We start from the raw sequence: 19172 nt of genomic DNA, 5'->3' as shown, positions 1-19172 counted from the left end.
CCTGCAACCTCCCACTGGGGATGTGCCCGCAACCATGGTACATGCCCTTGACTGGAATTAAATCTGGGACCTTTCAGTCCGCAGGCTGACGCTCTATCCACTGAGCCAAACCAGTCTCGGCTGCATGACTATCTTTATGCTAGTACATAGTGTTTTAATTACTGCAGCTTCATGGTAAGTTTTGAAATCAGAAAGTGTGAAATTTTTTTTAACCCACTCCCCCCCACCCCGCAAGATAGTTTTTGTTATTTGGGGTCCCTGAGATTCCATATGAAGTTTAAGATAGATTTTTCTGTCTCTACAGAAAATGTCATGGGATTTTCATAGGAAATACATTGAATCTATGTCACTTTGGGTATAATTGATATGTTAACAATATGAAGTCTTTAATTCTGGTCATTCTGTCTCAGTGGTTATAGCCCATGCACTGAAGGGTTGTGGGTTCAATTCCCGGTCAAGGGAATGTAGCTGGTCAGGGCACTTTCAGGAGGCAACCAATTGATGTGCCTCTTTCACATTGATGTTTTTTTCCTCTCTCTTTCTCCCTTCGTTTCATTCTCTCAAAATCAGTGGAAAAAATATTTTTGGGTGAGTACTAACAAAATAAAACAACTAATATGAAGTCTCTCCATGAACATAGGATGTTTTTCCATTTATATCTTCTATAATTCTTTTAGTAGTGTTTTGTAGTTTGCATTGTACAAATCTTTTATCTCCTTGGTTATAATAATCTCTTAAGTCTTTTATTACTTTTGATGCTATTGTAAATAGAATTGTTTTAATTTCACATTGTTCTTTGTTCATTTCTGTACAGAAATGGAACTTATTTTTGTGTGTGTTGATTTTGTATCCTACAACTTAGCTAATTTGTTTATTAGTTCTAACAGTTTGTATACTTTTAGGGTTTTCTACATATAAGAGTAAATCATCGGTGATCAGAGGTAGTTTTATTCCTTCCAATTTTTTTTAAACTTTGTGTAAAGCTTTCTTTCTTTCTTTTTTTTTTTTTTTATTAAATTATTATCTGTGTACATATTTTAACATCCCCCCCCATACATACCCTCCCTCCCCAGAGTTTTGTGTCCATTGGTTGTACTTATATGCATGTATACAAGTCCTTCGGTTGATCTCTTATCTCCCCCAGATCTCCCTACCCTCCCCACTGTAATTTGACAGTCTGCTTGTTGCTTTACTGTCTTTATATCTATCTTTTGGAACAGTTTATAATGTTCTTTATTATCCATAAATGAGTGAAGTCATGTGGTATTTCTCTTTCATTGACTGGCTTATTTCACTCAGCATGATGTTCTCCAATTCTATCCAGGTTACTGCAAATGATGAGAATTCCTTCTTTTTTATGGCAGCATAGTATTCCATTGTGTAGATGTACCATAGTTTTTGATCCAATCATCTGCTGACGGGCACCTAGGCTGTTTCCAAATTCTAGCCATTGTAGATTGTGCTGCTATGAACATAGGGGTGCATATATCCTTTCTGATTGGTGTTTCTAGTTTCTTGGGATATATTCCTAGGAGTGGGATTATTGGGTCAAATGGCAGTTCCATTTTCAGTTTTTTGAGGAAACTCCATACTGTTCTCCACAGTGGTTGCACCAGTCTGCATTCCCACCAGCAGTGCACGAGGGTTCCTTTTTCTCCGCAACCTCGCCAACACTTGTCGTTTGTTATTTTGTTGATGTTGGCTATTCTGACAGGTGTGAGATGGTACCGCATTGTTGTTTTGATTTGTATCTCTCGGATGATTAGTGACTTTGAGCATGTTTTCATGTGCCTCTTGGCCTTCCTTCTGTCTTCTTTTGAAAATATTCTATTTAGGTCCATTGCCCATTTTTTAATTGGATCGTTCATTTTCCTTTTATTTAGTTGTATAAGCTGTCTATAGATGTTGGAGATTAAACCTTTATCAGTGATAACATTTGCAAATATGTTCTCCCATAGAGTGGGGTTTCTTGTTGTTTTGTTGATGGTTTCTTTTGCTGTAAAAAGGCTTTTTATTTTGATGTAGTCCCATTTGTTTATTTTCTCTTTAGCTTCCATTGCCCTAGGGGCAGTATCATTGAAGAAGTTCTTTTGGCATATGTCTGAGATTTTGCTGCCCGTGGATGCTTCTAGTATTTTTATGGTTTCCCGTCTTATGTTTCCTGTATCCATTTTGAGTTTATTTTTGTGTATGGTGTAAATTGGTGATATAGTTTCATTCTTTTGCATGTATCTGTCCAATTTTCCCAACACCATTTATTGAAGAGACTGTCTTGACTCCATTGTATGTTCATGCCTCCTTTGTCAAATATTAATTGTGTATAGTGGTTTGGGTCAATATCTGGATTCTCTATTCTATTCCATTGGTTTATATGTCTGTTCTTGTGCCAATACCAGGCTGTTTTGAGAACAGTGGCTTTCTAATACAGCTTGAAATCTGGTATTGAGATCCCTCCTACTTTATTCTTCTTTCTCAGAATTGCTGTGGCTATTCAGGATCTTTTTTTATTCCAAATGAATTTTTGGAGAATTCTTTCTAGGTCAGTGAAATATGCCGTTGGTATTTTAATGGGGATTGCATTGAATCTATAGATTGCTTTGGGTAGTATGGACATTTTAATGATATTGATTCTACCAATTCATAAACATGGTATGTTCTTCCAACTGTTTATGTCTTCCTCTATCTCTTTTTTTTTTTTTCAGTATCCTATTGTTTTCTGCGTATAGGTCCTTTACTTCCTTAGTTAAGTTTATTCCTAGGTATCTTGAATTTTTTGGTGCGATGGTAAATGGGATTGCTTTTTTAGTCTCTGTTTCTGTAAGTTCACTGTTGGTGTATAGAAATGCCATAGATTTCTTGGCATTAATTTTGTATCCTGCTACATTGCTAAATTCATTTATTAAGTCTATTGGTTTTTTGATGGAGTCTTTTGGGTTTTTTATGTACAATATCATGTCATCTGCAAATTAAGGACAGCTTTACTTCTTCTTTTCCAATTTGGATACCTTTTAATTTCTTCTTCTTGTCTGATCACAATGGCTAATACTTCCAGTATTATGTCAAACAAGAGTGGTGAGAGTGGGCATCCCTGTCTTGTTCCTGTTCTTAGGGGGAAATGGTTTTAGTTTTTGCCCATTGAGTATGATGTTAGCTGTGGGTTTGTCATATATAGCTTTTATTATGTTTAGGTATGATCCTTGTGTTCCCACCTTTTTGAGAGTTTTTATCAAGGGTGTTGGATTTTGTCAAATGCTTTTTTTGTGTCAATTGATATGATTGTGATTTTTATCTCTCAATTTATGTGATGTTTCACATTTATTGATTTGAGGATATTGTACCATCTTTGCATTCCCGGGATAAATCCTACTTGGTCATGGTGTATGGTCTTTCTGATATACTGTTGGAGCCGATTTGCTAGAATTTTGTTGAGGATTTTGGCATCTATGTTCATGAGGGATATAGGCCTGTAATTCTCTTTCATTGTGTTATCTTTATCTGGTTTTGGTATTAGGGTGATGCTGGCTTCATAGAAGAAGCTTGGAAGTGTTCCTCTTGAATTTTTTGGAATAGTCTAAGTAGGATATGTTTTAGTTCTTCCTTGAATGTTTGGTAAAACTCCCTTGGGAAGCTGTCTGGCCCCGGGCTTTTGTTTGCCTGAAGCCTTTTGATGACTGCTTCATTTTCTTCCATAGTTATTGGCCTATTAAGCTGTTTGGATTCTTCCTGATTGAGTTTTGGAAGGTTATATTTTTCTAGGAATATGTCCATTTCCTCCAGGTTGTCCAGTTTGTTGAAATAAAGTTGGTTGTAGTATTTTGTAACAATCTTTTGTATTTCTTTGGGTTGTTATTTCACCTTTTTCATTTTTCATTTTGTCTATTTGGGTCCTCTTTGCTTTTTGGTGAGCCTGGCTAGAGGTTCATCAATCTTGTTTATACTTTCAAAGAACCTGCTCTTGATTTTGTTGATCTTTTGTTTTGATTTTTTTGTTTTTTTTCTTCTTCTCTATGTCATCTATCTCTGCTCTGATCTTTATTATTTCCTTCCTTCTGCTTACACTGAGCTTTTCTTATTGCTCTCTTTCTAACTCTTTGAGTTGTAGGGTTAGGTAATTTATTACCATTGTTTCTTGTTTTTTTGCATTAGGCTTGTAGAGCTATGAACTTCCCTCTCAAGACTGCTTTTGCTGTGTCCCATAGATTTTGAATTGTTGTGTTTTCATTAAAAGGTAAAATCAAGTGAGGAGAAAAGAAAAAAATTAGTTTCTTAAGCAAAAGATGAAAAAAGAAAAAAAAAGTAAAAAGTAAAAAAAGAAAATGAGCAGTAGTGAAGGTCATTCACTTCTTCTATTGTTCTGTTTGGCATGCCTGTTTCCCAGTCAGGACAATATTGCAGATCCCTGAGTTCTGCTCCTCAGTGTTGTAAGCCAGTCCTGATTTTTAAGCAGGCGGTGTCTTAATTTCTCGTATTCCTTTATTTTTGATTATACAAGAGTCAATTTGTGATTCAGCCCCTGGGTGGCAGTGTTTCTGGATTGACTTCCGGTTCTATATGGCCTCTCTAGTCAGTGTTTAGATCCTTCTTTCCCTGTGGCACTCAATACCGGTTTGTGGGAGTGGGCTGCCTTAGAGCTGGCTCTCTGATGGTCACTCCCCACTCTGCTCCCCAGGTTCCAGAAAAACAACTTTCTCCTGTAGTCTCCCAGGGTGTCCCCAACTGGGTGATCCTATGTATTGGACTTAGTAATCAGAAGCAAGGTTTTGAAGAGGAAAAAGCCCAATCAAGTGTGCAAACAATGTGGCTGCAGGCAAGTATGCATAATCCTTCTGCACCCTTGGGTCTAAGCAGCCAGCACACTTTTAAGATTTTTAGGCTGACCTTTTGCGTCAGAACAAAATGGGTTACTTTTTAGAGATTCCTTCTTTTAGCAACTCTGAGAACCCCCTTCCACATTCACAGATCATGCCAGGCCAACAGCCACGGATTTTTCTAGGCACAGACTTCACTGGTACTCCAGCTTCTACAGTGCTTGCGTTTCTCTCTCCTACTGGAACCAGAGACCTCACCTTATTCCAGGCGAAATCTGACCTTTCCATGGTGTAGTGTAGAGCTCCTTGGAATCCTTATGTTTGCACCTATTGGGGACCAGTGTTGTGGGGTTCACAGCTGTTTGGTGGTTGCCGCAATTGTAGATTTTCAGTTATGATAACATCCTCTTTCCTTTTCAAGATGGTACAGTCTCCGCGTCCAAGCCTTAGCAGTGGGGGCTGCCTGGTCAGGGGAACCCCATCCAGTAGTCCCCACCTTCTCCTAGAGAATAGCTGTCCTTTAACTTGCCAACAAATACTCCCCGTGCAACCCCCTGCTGTTCTTTATTTCTGCTCCAGGACAAGACTTAGGACCCATCTGTCTATTCCGCTGCAATTGTTTTTGTTTTAGTATATATTTTTTGAACATTAACTTAACAGATACTGAATAACTACACAAATTAATAAGCGTAACGCAAATAAACCTATTTTTCTTGTTCTTCAAAAGCAAAGATTTCCTGTTGCGTACACCAAGCAAGTCAGTCCAAGACTAATGAAATGGCAATTAGCTGCTAAAATATTCTCTGCTAGTATTAGTGGAGAGAAATGGTGCACATAAGGCACATAAGGAAAATGAATGCAACACTATTATAGAAGTCAGTCATTAGCAAACGTATTTCGTTATTAATAATTATGTATAACAGGATATTGTAAAAATTAAATTTAAAAATTCTTATTAAAATGTTTCTTACGTACCGTTATATTGGCTGGGCTGCGAGTTTGACATGCTTGCTGTAAGATGACATAGTTGCTATTGCCTGGAGGCATGGTGGACATCTTGTCATGTGATTTAGTTTCTTTGATAGATAAGCTATGGGTTGAGGGATATTTCTTAAACCAAAGTCCAATTCCTTGCCTTTCATGAAATGTATAATTTGAAAGATTTCTGTAAATTGGGCAGTCCTATGGGGACTGAAACGAAATTTTCCTTCAAGGTGTCAATTGCCACCTGACAGTCTCTCATCCATTTAAGAGATTTCAAGTCTAGTCCTTTCAAAGAATTATACAGTGGTTTCAATAAAAGACCAAACTTTGGAATCAAAATTTGGCAAAACCTATAATTCCTAAGAATCTTTGAAGCTGTTTCTGGTTCTCTGGGATTTTTGTTGTAGCAATGTCTTGTTTTTGATCAGCCATCAAGCTCCTAGTACCGTCTCAGTTGAAATCCCAGGTATACTACCTCCAATTTGCAAATCTGGGTCTTGTGAGGCAATACTTTATATCCTCTTTTTGCCAAATGATTTAGGACTATGACCAAACAGTCTTTATAAGTATTGCTAGCTATTAGTAAACTAGTGGCCTGGTGCATGGATTTGTGCACATTGACAGGAAAGTAATTAGAAGAAATATTTTAATATTACTATTTACCCTTCCTCCTTCAGCACCTGGGAGCTGAGCGGCAACTCCACCCCTGCCGCCCTGGCTGTTCTCTGCCTGCTGGGGGGCAGGGGCAATCGCCTGTGGATTGCCTGGCTCCCAGGTGCTGAGGAGCTGGGAGGTGGCCCTGCCCCTCAGTACTGCCACTGGTCGCCCTGCGATGGGATTGGTGGGGCATCCCCCCCCTCCCTCAGCTTCCTCAACGCCTGGGATCCCAGTGGAAGCAAGGTGATCAGGTCCCCACCCTGGGGACCAGTAGCTCATACCCGCCTTGGCCTGGCACCGCCCATTCACCTGCTTCACCATTCCACCCCAGTCCCACTCTCATTGGGGCCTATTGGGGCCTGCAGTGCCTCCACTGTCACCCACTGTCAGTGCCCCATCACCAACGCCCACCATGTTCCATGCCACTGCCTGGTGATCAGCACACATCATAGCAAACGGTCAGACTCCCAGCATAACTCCCAGTCTAGATATAGTAACTATGAAAAAAGAACAGTCAGAAATAAAGTATGATATAGCACAAATAAAGAACACATTGGAAGGAACACACAGCAAATTAGGGGAAGCTCAGGACTGAAATCAGTGAATTAGAGCAACAGTCATCAATCTTTTGGACCTCATGGACCAGCAGTGGTCCATGGACCACTGGTTGGTGACCACTGCTCTAAAGGGTCTTTAAACTAACAGTCACCAACTTTTCAGAACTCACAGACCAGACCATCAGTGGTTCGCAGACCAATAGTTGTTTACTGCTGAATTCGAATACAGTGTTAAAAAAAATCAATCAGAGAACCAAAAAGAAAAAACAAAAAACAGGAGGACAGCCTAAGGCAGTTGTGGGACAAATGAAACGAAACAATATTCAAATGGCAGATATGCCAGAAAAGGCAGGAAGGGAAAAAGAAATCGAGAACATGCTTGAAGAAATAATGGCTGAAAACTTTCCTAACATGGTAAAGGAAAAGAAAATCACACAACAGAAGGCACAGAGAACCCTAAGCAAGAAGAACCCAAATAGGCCCATGCCCAGGCACATCATAATTAAAATGACAAAAATTAAAGACAAATAGAAAATCTTAAATGTAGCCAAAGAAAAGCAAATTGTTACCTACAAAGATGAATGGACAGGGAACAAATGTGCCAAAAGCTAGAAAGATGAATGGCCAGGTCAGTGTGGCTCAGTGGTTGAGTGTTGACCTATGAATAAGGAGGTCACATTTGATTCCTGATCAGGGCACATGCCTGGGTTGTGGGCTCAATCTCCAATAGGGGGCCTGTCTGCAGGAGACAGCCAACCAGTGATTCTCATTGATGTTTCTCTCTCTCTCCCTCTCTCCTCCTCTCTGAAATCAATTAAAAAAAAAAAATATATATATATATATATATATATATATATTTTTTTTTTTTTTTTTTTTCTTCTTCTTCTTCCTTTTCTTTATTCCAAAAGGAAACTTTATACACACTAAGCAATTGTTTCTCATGTGATCTTTTGTGTCTGGCTTCTTTCACTTAGTATAACTATGAGTTCATCTATACTGTAGAGTGAGACTTCATTCCTTTATATGACTGAATAATATTCCACTTTATGCATGTATCACAGTTTGTCTATCCATTCATCTATTTTGATGGACACTTGGATTTTTTCCACCTTTTGGCTATTGTGAGTCATTTCATACTGTAATATAGTGTAGATATACATGTACTTGTTTGAGTACCAGTTCCTTTGGGTATATACTTAGGAGTGGAATTGCTGCATCATATGGTAATGGTGTGTTTAACATTTTGAGGGACTGCCAAACTGTTTTCCACAATGGTGGTACCATTTTACATTTCTACCAGCAGTGTATGAGGGTTCCAGTTTCTCCACATCTTAGCCAACATGTTGTTTCTAGTTTTACTTTTTAATTTTTAAGATTATAGACATTTTAGTGGGTGTATGAAATGTGTATGTGGTTTTGATTTGCATTTCCTATGACTAATGTTGCTGAGCATTTTTTTATGCTAGTTGGCCATGTATATGTCTTCTTTGAAGACATGTCTATTCAAGTCCCTTGCCTAAATTTGAATTGGGGTTTGTCTTTTTGTTGTTGAGTTGTAAGAGTTCCTTATGTGTTCTGGATAAGTGCCCAATTTTCAATGCCAGCAGCAACACACATTGCTGGGCAGAATGAATAATATAACTAACATAAATATAAATAACATCCCTGAGTTAGGAGCTCTAGTTCATCTGGCGGGGGGGAGTGGGGGGAGATCCAGATGGTTTTCCTCCGATCACATGTCTACCCAGAAGCCTCTATGTGCCGTGGCTCACTTGTTCCTTTAGAAAGTGAACTGGGCATTCAATGGTTGTGGTCTGGGAGAGCATGCTAGTGCTTCCCCAGCACAAGGCAGTGTGTCCAGGATGAGTATCCAGGACGAGTAAATTGGTTCCTAGGTATTAAGTGACTGATCAAGTGAATGGAGTCATGGTGGAATGCTTTCTTTATATCTGCTTATTGTCCTGGATTTGGCAAGAGTTATTGGAAGCTCCTCCTCCTCCTCCTCCTCCTCCTCCTCCTCCTCCTCCTCCTCCTCCCCTTCCTTCCTTCCTTCCTTCCTTCCTTCCTTCCTTCCTTCCTTCCTTCCTTCCTTCCTTTTTGTTCACTAGAAATACACAAGCCACATTTAAAAAGGTCAAAAGAAATGGGTGAAACTAATCTTAATAATATTACTTAGTTAACCCAATATATCCAAAATATTATGATTTCAGCATGTAATCAGTATTTTTTAAATTTACCAGCTATTTTACATTCTTTTTTTCATACTAAGTCTTTGCAATGATATGTGTGTTACAATTATTGCATATTTCAATTTAACCACTAAGTTTTATCAGAAAGACTTTATGATTTTGGTCCCAAAAATTTAGAGTTGAAGCAGAAGAAGTAGATTCACAGATCCAGCTTGTTCCAGATGTGCATAAAGATCTTCTAGTAATTAAACCAAGTAGACTGTTTCATAGTCATGTTTTCTTTTTAACTTTGAATTTTGAAATTATTTTAGAAACACAGAAGAGTTGCAAAGATCATACAGAGTTCCCTGATTCCCCACATCTTGCTTCACATGATTATGTGACTATGGCCCCTAATCAAAATGAAGAAATTAACACTGGTACAATATTTACTGTGAACAGACATTACTTGGACTTCCCCATTTCCTACAAATGTTTGTTCTGTTCTGAGATCCACTCCAGGATCCTCCATTGCATTTAGCTGTCATGTCTGTTTTACCTTCTTCAATCTTGGACAGTTCCTCAGGCTTCCTTTTTCTTTCATGACCTTGATAGTTTTTAAATATGCTAGTCAGACATTTTGTAGAATGCCTCCCACTTTGGGTTTATCTGGTGTTTTTCTCACGATTAGACTGGGGTTGTGGATTTTATTTTAGTAAGGCAAGTACAATGGTTAAGAGCCCCCTCATCACATCAGTGTGGGCTGATATTAACTTATTACTGGGGATGCTAACCTTGATCTTTAGGTTAAGAAGGTATCTCCCAGGTTTTTCCCCTGCAAAATTACTATTTGTCTTTTTCTATATTGTTAGAAGTGAGTCACTCAAGACTAGCCCACACTTTAATAGAGAAGTTAATCCCCACATTCAGGTGGACATAATTAGCTAATATCCATTTAGGGGAGATGCTTTGAGACTATGCATATCTCCTATTTTTAAAAAAATATATTTTATTGATTTTTTACAGAGAGGAAGGGAGAGGGATAGAGAGCTAGAAACGTCGATGAGAGAGAAACATCGACCAGCTGCCTCCTGCACACCCCCTACTGGGGATGTGCCCGCAACCAAGGTACATGCCCCTGACCTGAATCGAACCCGGGACCCTTCAGTCTGCAGACCGACGCTCTACCGCTGAGCCAAACCTGTTTCGGCTCCTATTTATTTTTCATGTTTCATCCGCTAGCTTAGCATCCATTATAGTTGTTCTATGATGATTTTTATTTCCGTCATTTCTTCTTACATTTATTAATGGGGATTTCCCTGTAAGAAGGAAGGTTGTCTTTTCTTCCCCACTTATTTATTCAGTCATTTATTTGTATTCATGGATATTGGTGTGTGTTTTTTCCTTTGGGTTATAATTCAGTCCTATTGTTATTTATTTTGTTGTTCAAATTATTCTCACTCTGGTGGGCAGGATCTTCCTTAAGTTGGTCCCTGTGCCTTTTCATCATGTTCCCATGGTTTTTTGGGTGCTTCTTCACTTTCTGGCACCAAAGGGTACTTCAGGCTCTAGAATCAGCCATATCTCCAAGGCATCCTGGTCCCTTTATTGTAGAACAAGAGGTCCAGTGTATGAAATTCATGCACTCAGGTGGGTCCCTCAGCCGGGCCTGCCGCCCTTTTGCAGTCCAGGAGTTCTCTGGGGATGTCTGTCTGATGGCTTAGGCCTGCTCCTAAGGAGGCAGTTGGACATCCTTAGCGCTGCTGCAAAAGTGGGAGCCCAGAGGCGGGAGAGGCTCCTGCCACTGCTGCTGTGCTCGCCAGCCGTGAGTCCAGCTCAGAGCTTCTGGCCAAGCAATGCTCCCTCTGCAGGAGCATACTGACCACCAGGGGGCAGCTCCTGCATTGAGCGTCTGCCCTCTGGTGGTCAGTGCACATCATAGTGACCGGCCGATCTGCTGTCCAGTTGATTTGCATATTAACCTTTTATTATATAAGATGGTATTTGAAAGCCAAGATATGGGAGCAAAGTGTGTTCATTGCTCCTGGGGTGTCACTGCATTTAATCACCCTTATATGACAGAGGTGGGAAAGATATGCATATATACTAACTGCCCCTTGTTTATTTCCCTGTCTGTCTGTATATAAAAATAAACATCACTTCATACTGATGCCTTTAGCTCTAGACTAGCACCACTGAATTCATTCTGCCATTCCTCCATTGCTTATTTTAAATTCTTTCTCTGTAAGGAGAAACATGGTTCTCGTTATCTACAGTGTATTTGCTTATTTGTTTAACACTGGTATACCTGGAAAGTAGTTTCAGAATTGCTAACCAGTACTCCTGTGACAGGTGATTTGACCAGCTCGAATGCAGTGCCTGCATGTCATTGTTTTTTCTTTGGCTTTTCAGTGTCTAATTAAAACCCTTCTTTACAAAGTTATCTGTGACACTTTCCCTCCATGTGTATGGTTGTGGTATGCCATACATTTATAATATAGTTACATTCATTAGTCACAGTTTTTAACCCATCTTGAGTCCTCTGCCCTCACCCATCTGGTTATTATTATTTTAGTTTATGTTCAGTGAAATTTTCTCTGGGTTTTGATATTCATAGAGTCATGCTTGCACCATGACAGTACCGTACAAAACAGTCCCATCCCCCCAAACCCCCATGCTGTCCCTTTGAAGTCAGCTCCTCCTCCCACCCTCAGTCCCTCAGAACCACTCATCTGTTTTCCATCCCTGTAGTCTTGCCTCTTCCAGAATGTCATATAGATTCACACAACGTATAGTCCTTTGTGTCTAGTTTCTTTCACTGAGCAGGGTGCACTTCAGATGCATCCCCATTGTAAGCATGTTCAGAGAGTTCATTTGTCTTTGTCTGTATGCACTGTGTTTTGTTTATCTGTTTGCTGGGAAAGAAGACCTGGGTGTTTCCTCATGTTGGTCGATATGAGTGAAGTTGTCCTAAACATTTGCATACAGATTTTTTTGTGAGTATAAGTTTGCAGTTAATACCGGAGAGTGGGATTGTTGGGTCTTGCAGGAGGTATATTTAACTTTACAAGAAACTGCCCCACAGTTTTCTTAAGTGGCTATACCCCTTTGCATCATCCCCAGCAGCGGAAGCGGGTTCTAGATGCTCTTGCCCTCGCTGGTTTGGCTCAGTGGATAGAGCGTCGGCCTGTGGACCAAAGGGTCCACATTTTTTGTCTTTCTGATTATAGTTATTCTGGTGGATGTGTAGTGTCATTAGGTTTTGATTTACATTTCCTTGAGGGTTTATGACACTGAGCATCTTTGCATGTTTTTGTTTATTGTTTCTTTGGTGAAATTCCTTTTCAGAATTTTTGCCTTTAAAAAACATTGGATTAGTTTTCTTACTGTTGAGTTTTATTTTTTTTTTAAGCTCTATATCTAGTATCTGATTTGCAGATATTTTCTCCAAGTCTATGGCTTGTCTTTTCATTTTCTCAACGGTCTCTTTTGTCCAGCAAGAGTTTTGAATTTTGATAATACAGTTTACCATTGTTTTTTCTCTTACGGTTTGTGTTTTCGGTGTTATATCTGGAAACCCTTTGCCAGACCCCATCCAGGCCCATAAATTTGTTTGCTATCCACTGGGAGCTCACACCCAAAACAGCTGTTTAAAGAGGCAGAAAGAAATTTTGATAGGAAGATGGTTTCTAGTAGGTTATGCCACTGTCTTTAATTCTTTGCAGTTGAGAGTTTTTCAGAAAAATTGGTTTATTTTTAATGAAGGGGAGGAATGGATTTTCTTCTGCCCTTTGCTTTAGTGTTGTTAATTGGTTCATGTAGCAAGTGTTTACTGAGTCTAGGACATACTGGGAACCAAATTGCACACAGTCCCATGTCTTGTGAGCTCCCAGACCAACAGGGTGAGAGGTACTAATCAGGCAGTTATGAACATGGCTACAGCAGAACAAATCATCTGTGCACTGACATAGCAATGGTGGACGCTACAAGTATTACGGGGACCCAGTTAGAAAAGGTTGGGGGGTATTGGGCAAGATTTCCCTTAGGAATCGAGGTTTACTCAGAGACTTGTGTGGGGAAAAGTCATCTGGGCCCTGAGGACGGGGCAGACCTCTTCCCAGGTAAAAGCTGCAGAGTGTGAAGGTGAAGAGTCAGACACATCAGGGCTTGAAAGGGGCAGGGGACAGGCGGGTGAGGTTGGCAGAGCCACTCATTAGGAGCATTGGGGAGTTATCAGAGTTAAGCTGGGAGATGACATGATCACGCTTTTTAAAAAGACCTTTTAGCCTATGTGTGGCGAGGTAATGTGCTATTAGACTCTCAGTAAAGGGTTGATTCCTTTGATCCTTCTGGTCTCATCTATCTCTTTGGGCATAAGATCTTGTGGTCAGGGCTTCAGAATCCTAAGCCAGGCGCTCTCTCCTGCCTGTCCCAGATTATTTTGTGGTAGCACAGCCACATTACAAAGCAGACCTGGACCAGCCTTTTCAGGAAGTAATTCAGTGGCTGCCAAATAGGAAGCACTTGACTGAGTTTTGGTGTTTGTTAGGAAGCAGGGTCGGTGTGGGGGGTGGGAGCCTGTGGAGTGGACCTGGAGGGTTTGGTGCTGGTTGTGAGCAGGTGTGGGGCAGCTAATCTAATTTTGCTTTTCAAATTAAAGATACTTGCTCCTTAGTTGTGTGTTTCTGGTTTGTGATTGGTGACACTGAGAGGAGAAAAGAGAATCAATCATAGGATGGAAACTGAAGAAATCTGCTATGATATTGTCATGCCCACTTCTGGCCAGCAGTGCCTGTGGATGTTTATTAGGCAGGAATGCTGGCCTGGGTATGTTTTAGTATCAAACCTCATCTCAACCATCCCTTGCAACTGACCTTAACCCCATTTCCTCTGGTCTGAAGCTCCTTCATTGTGGATGTACTGTCAATTTAATAACACACTTTCAGAAAAGGTAAAATGTGGAGAAGTTTAGTTTGGTTATTTGCCATCCTCCCTGCCCTCCCCCCGCCTCCCACAACAAGTTGGGCAGGGAGCTTTAACCTTCACTAATTTCCCGTGGCTTTACTCGAAGGCTGCTGTCCAGAGTCCCAGAAAGGATATTGTGGTACATTTTATTAGGAAGTGTGTGGAGTTTTTGTCTGAAAGAGTTTTGTAAAATAGCACTGGTTTATCAGCCTCTAGCCCTCTGTTGCAGCTTCTTGAACACGTCCTTGTTGACTTGTGCTTGGCAAGGTGTGGCAGCTGTATAGGCAGTATGGCAGGCCTGGCAACATCATGTGGTAGATTCCAGAGCCACCCAATCCTCCATCCCCCCCTCATCCTAGAATGAAAGTGGCTCTGAGCTGTAAAAACCCACTTATGTTGGGCCTGGATGGTCTTTACTCTCAGTTTAAATTGAGACTTGGTATGTGAAAACTGGTCTCAAGTTATTAAGTGGGAACCCAGATTACCCTGGTTCAGCATGCCCCTCTGGAGTCACCATTGTCTGGTCCCCTCACCCTGAGTCCTTGGGTGGGGGAGCTGCCAACCCCGCCCCAAGGAGCCTGCTGCCCTGCAAAGGGATAATCAGCTGGTTGAGTGGCTGAGAGGCCTGCTCTCCCTGGAGAATTGCCAAGGAGCCAGAACAGAAGAGACATTGTGCGAGGAGACCCAGGGAAAGGTTGGGGGCTGCAGAGTTGTGACAAGCCACATGAATGCAGCCAGCTGTGTGGCTTGGTTTGTCTCCCTGGAGCATCTTTCTGTTTGATGATGTGGGACCCTAAAAGTATCTGTATTTCCAAGAGGGCAGTCAGTGTCTGGAGCTGCCTCAAAGAGAAGTGTTTTGAAAGAGCGCATGTGTGTGAGAGGAGGCACAGCCTGACCCATGCTGATTGATCACTGACCCCAGGGTTGGGTCCACCGGCACTCCTGCCTACTCCATTAAGGAGTGGGGGCACTGTCCTGGAGTCAGCTAACCTGAGAACCTCTCCCCTGACTATGTGTTTTCCTATAAAGACGGAATCACATAGTTCATCGCAAAGTGAGGGAGGGATATAGTAGAATAGAGGTGGGGCAGGAAGTAATGTGGGGGTGCTTGGCACTATCATCCCAGCTCCTCACCTTTGTGGGGGTCAGAGCTGCAGGTTCAGACAGACAGCCTCAGCTCAGGATTTGAGAGAGGTTGTCCCACATTTTGTATAACTGGCTCTTGTGTCTCTGTTTAGCAGCCACCATAGAGTGTGGGAGTGGTGATCTCTCTTAGACTGGGCAGGGGAAATGAGGTTCAGGAGCAGGCTAAAGATTCTCTGGTCCCCTTGGCTTTGAGCTTTTACGATCTCATCCTGGGGACATCATATTCTTTCTTCCAGGTTTCATCATATTCTTTGGTCCAGGTTTCTTTGTCAGAGTACCATTTCATGTGTGTATTTATATTTATATTCTCATTCTTTCTTCTTTCTGGTGTTATAATGGGGATCAATCATTGCATGAAGACTCCAGATAATAGAAGATTGCTTTCAGTATAAAAGTATTTATCTGTTTTCATGACACAGGGTCTTTAAATTGAAACGTAGCATGTGCCTTTTCTGCCTTATTTTAATTTCCAATTGCTTAGCAGTAAATGAATATATTAAGGTTACCATAAATTCAGATAATACTGAAGCATGTAGAGTAGAAAAATGGTATTTTTTCTTTTCTATCCCTTTCTATCCCCTAATCTTTTTGATCTCTCAAGAAGTGAATGGGTGTCTGTAATCCAGAATGGTTCCCTGTTTTATACTTGTGTTGAAGTAAAGTCTTTTGACAGCAGTGGAATTCCAGTTAGATTCACAGTTGTGCCGTTAGCTTCCCTTCATCAGTATCAGCTTGTCCTGGAGCTCTTTTCATGTCTGTGTGTAATGATGACCAGCATTTTTGAGCACTCATATATGGGTGGGTTCTGTTCTTTCCACTTTGCAAGTGAAGAAGCTGAGGTACAAATAGGTGATGTAACCTGCTCAAGGTGACTCAGTAAGTGCAAGAGCAAGCTTAGCTTCAGAGTCTGCCCCTCCGTCACTTTGCTCTGAGAGTGCCCTCAACTGGCTTGCACCGTTTTGTTCAGAATTCAAAGGTAGAAAAAGAAAATATTCCTTGCACCCTTGACCTCTAGAGACAGTCCTTTCTTTCAGTGGTTTGCCTCTCACCGTTGCCCACAGTGCTCTGTGGTGACTATTCTTACTGTACCTGGTCCTGGCCAGCTCTGAGGGTTCCCCTGGCCTTCCTAGCAGGTCAGTCAGATGTGGTAAGAGCCCAGATTGATGCTGCCCATGCCGTCCAGCTAGAGTTAGTTTTTTCTCCTTTTTTCCCCTCATATACTCAGAACCCTGTGGTTTTATTTTCTCCTTTTATTGAGGCTCAACAAGATGGACCAGTGAGCCGAAACCAGTTTGGCTCAGTGAATAGAGCGTCGGCCTGCGGACTGAAGGGTCCCGGGTTCGATTCCGGTCAAGGGCATGTGCCTTGGTTGCGGGCACGTCCCCAGTGCAGGAGGCAGCTGATCGATGATTCTCTCTCATTGATGTTTCTAACTCTCTATCCCTCTCTCTTCCTCTCTAAAAAAAAAAAAAAAAAAAAAAAAAAAAAAGAAAAAAAAAAAAAAAAAAAAAGATGGACCGGTGAGATGGGAGCGGAGCTGCTTTGGCATCCAGGAGGTCTCAGACCTTAAAAAACACAGTTTTCAGCTCACATTGCACTGTTTTTCTTAGGATTTTTGACGCTTTTTCTTCTTCTAACTACAAAAATAACACAAAGAATTGGAGTCCTGTTTCTAGCCCACTTCCTTGAAGTAACCACTATGAGCACTAGTTGTAAATCCTCCCAGAAATATTTTGTTCTGTGGCATGTGTGTGCACATGGGCACATTTTTAACCTATAGAGCTCCGGACCCTCCCGTGTCAGCGCATGTAACTCTCCCTCATTCTTTGTGACATCCACAGAACGCTTCCCTCAGCTAGACCAACTGTGATTCCCCCAACTTTCCTATTGAGAATTTTTCCTGATCCTTTTCTAGATCTCTCAATACTGCAGTGCTGCCTGGTGACCCTCCGCAAACATTTGTTCATGAGCTCATAGCATTGAATCCTGAAAGTGGAATTTCAGGTTTGGTGGGGTTTGCTTAGGGGCATTTTTTCCGTGTTTCTTCCCTTACTGTCTACCTTGGTGCCCTGGAGCATTCCGGCTTTAGCTCACCGTGTGGTCAGGGCTGCATCCACAGGAAGATGTCAGAGGCCAAGGCACATGTACTCACAGGTCTGGCCTTTATTTGTTTTCTGTGGCCTTGATAAGTGATTAAATGCCACTAAATCTCAGTTTTCTTTCCTGATGGATGGTGAGAATTTGTGAGGATGAGATAAGTGCTAGATAAACTCTGTCCCACAATGCCTAGCCCTGGGGAAGGTTGGCTAAGTGGTGCTGGTAGTGGGCAGGTGGCCAAGAAGGACCTGGGATGGGGCTTGCCCTGTCAGTGCCTGCATCCCTTTCCAGGATAGTCACAGTAGGTAGTAGGTAGATACTCAGATACAATACCTTAAGAAAGGCCGGGGGTGGAGCCAAGCATATATATTAAATTTATTTAATGTAAAAAACCTAAAAATGAATACAGAGGTGTTCACAGTCTCTAGCTTGCCAAACTATAGCTGAAGGAGAAAGTTAGAAAGTCTCTGTACCCTAGCTCTTACAAAGCAGTCTGCCCGCTAATCAACCAGTGGTAAAGTACCAAGGAAGCAACTGACTACAAAAGTTGCTCACAAGAGTGCACCCTCTGCTGGATGAGTGAAGAAACATTGTTACAGGCCTGGTTTGGTACCTTGGAGCTCAGTAAAATTAGATGTTTTCAGAAGTCCACTGAACTAATGATTTGCAAACTTCCCTTCCAGCGTCTGGTGTGAGAAATTGTTCATAAATTCAAAACTATTTGTGTTTCCAGAGCACAGCTATTGGTGCTTTGCAGGAGGCAAGTGAGGCCTATTTGGTTGGCCTTTTTAAAAAATATATATTTTATTGATTTTTTACAGAGAGGAAGAGAGAGGGATAGAGAGCTAGAAACATCAATGAGAGAGAATCTTTGATCAGCTGCCTCCTGCACATCCCCCACTGGGGATTTCCCTGCAACCAAGGTATAATGCCCTTGACCAGAATCGAACCCGGGACCCTTCAGTCTGCAGGCCAACGCTCTATCCACTGAGCCAAACCAGCTTCGGCTGGTTGGCCTTTTTTAAGATACCAACCTCTGTGCTATCCATTCAAATGTGTAACAATTATGCCAAAAGAGATCCAGCTAGAATGCCATATATGTGGAGAATATGCTTCAGAATCCACTGTGATGCCCTACTGGTTTGGCTCAGTGCATTGGCCTGCAGACTGAAGGGTTCCTGGTTCCATTCCAGCCTCGCCCCACCTGCCTGCCCTGCCCTGCCCAGCCTGGGGGAGGTGGGTTTTTAGGAGTTTCCAGCTCCATGTGGAGAGATTTTTATCAGCCCTTGCTGTGACATCCATGCTGTCAGGGCTGTGCTATGTGGAGTTCGGGGTGTGGACCAGTACACCTGTGAGCAGCAGCACCAGGCCTAGCTCTAAGAAGTCCAGGTAGTCGGTCAAGAAGGGCACTCGCAGAGGCACGCTCTCCTGCAGCGCCCGAGACATGTGGTACCCAGTTAGGCTGTCGATGGTGGCGCTCCAGGCCCTGGCCACACTGGTGCTCCCAATGACATAGGAGAGGATGAAGTTCCACCCAGTGATGAAGGCGCACAGCTGTCCCACAGTGACGTAGCTGTAGAGATAGGCAGACCCGGAGCAGGGCACCCGCACCCCGAACTCCACATAGCACAGCCCGACAGCACGGACATCACTGCAGCCACGAAGAAGCAGAGGACGATGGCCAGGCCCACCTTGTCCTTGGCCACCTCCCCTGCCAGGATGTACACGCCCGCCCCCAAGGTGCTGCCCACTACAAGGGCCACCAGGTCCAGGGTGCTCAGACACTGGGC

General features: G+C 42.0%; 1 protein-coding gene across 6 annotated transcripts in view; it reads left to right on the top strand.

The window, feature by feature from the left end:
• MLLT1 (MLLT1 super elongation complex subunit) overlaps positions 1–19172 on the top strand; it is a 67265-nt gene that overhangs the window by 23187 nt on the left and 24906 nt on the right. The gene's annotated exons all lie outside the window — the stretch shown is intronic.

Source organism: Pipistrellus kuhlii, unplaced genomic scaffold (assembly GCF_014108245.1).
Source record: "Pipistrellus kuhlii isolate mPipKuh1 unplaced genomic scaffold, mPipKuh1.p scaffold_m20_p_30, whole genome shotgun sequence".
Classification (NCBI taxonomy): domain Eukaryota; kingdom Metazoa; phylum Chordata; class Mammalia; order Chiroptera; family Vespertilionidae; genus Pipistrellus; species Pipistrellus kuhlii.
This window is presented reverse-complemented; position numbering and strand designations above follow the sequence as displayed.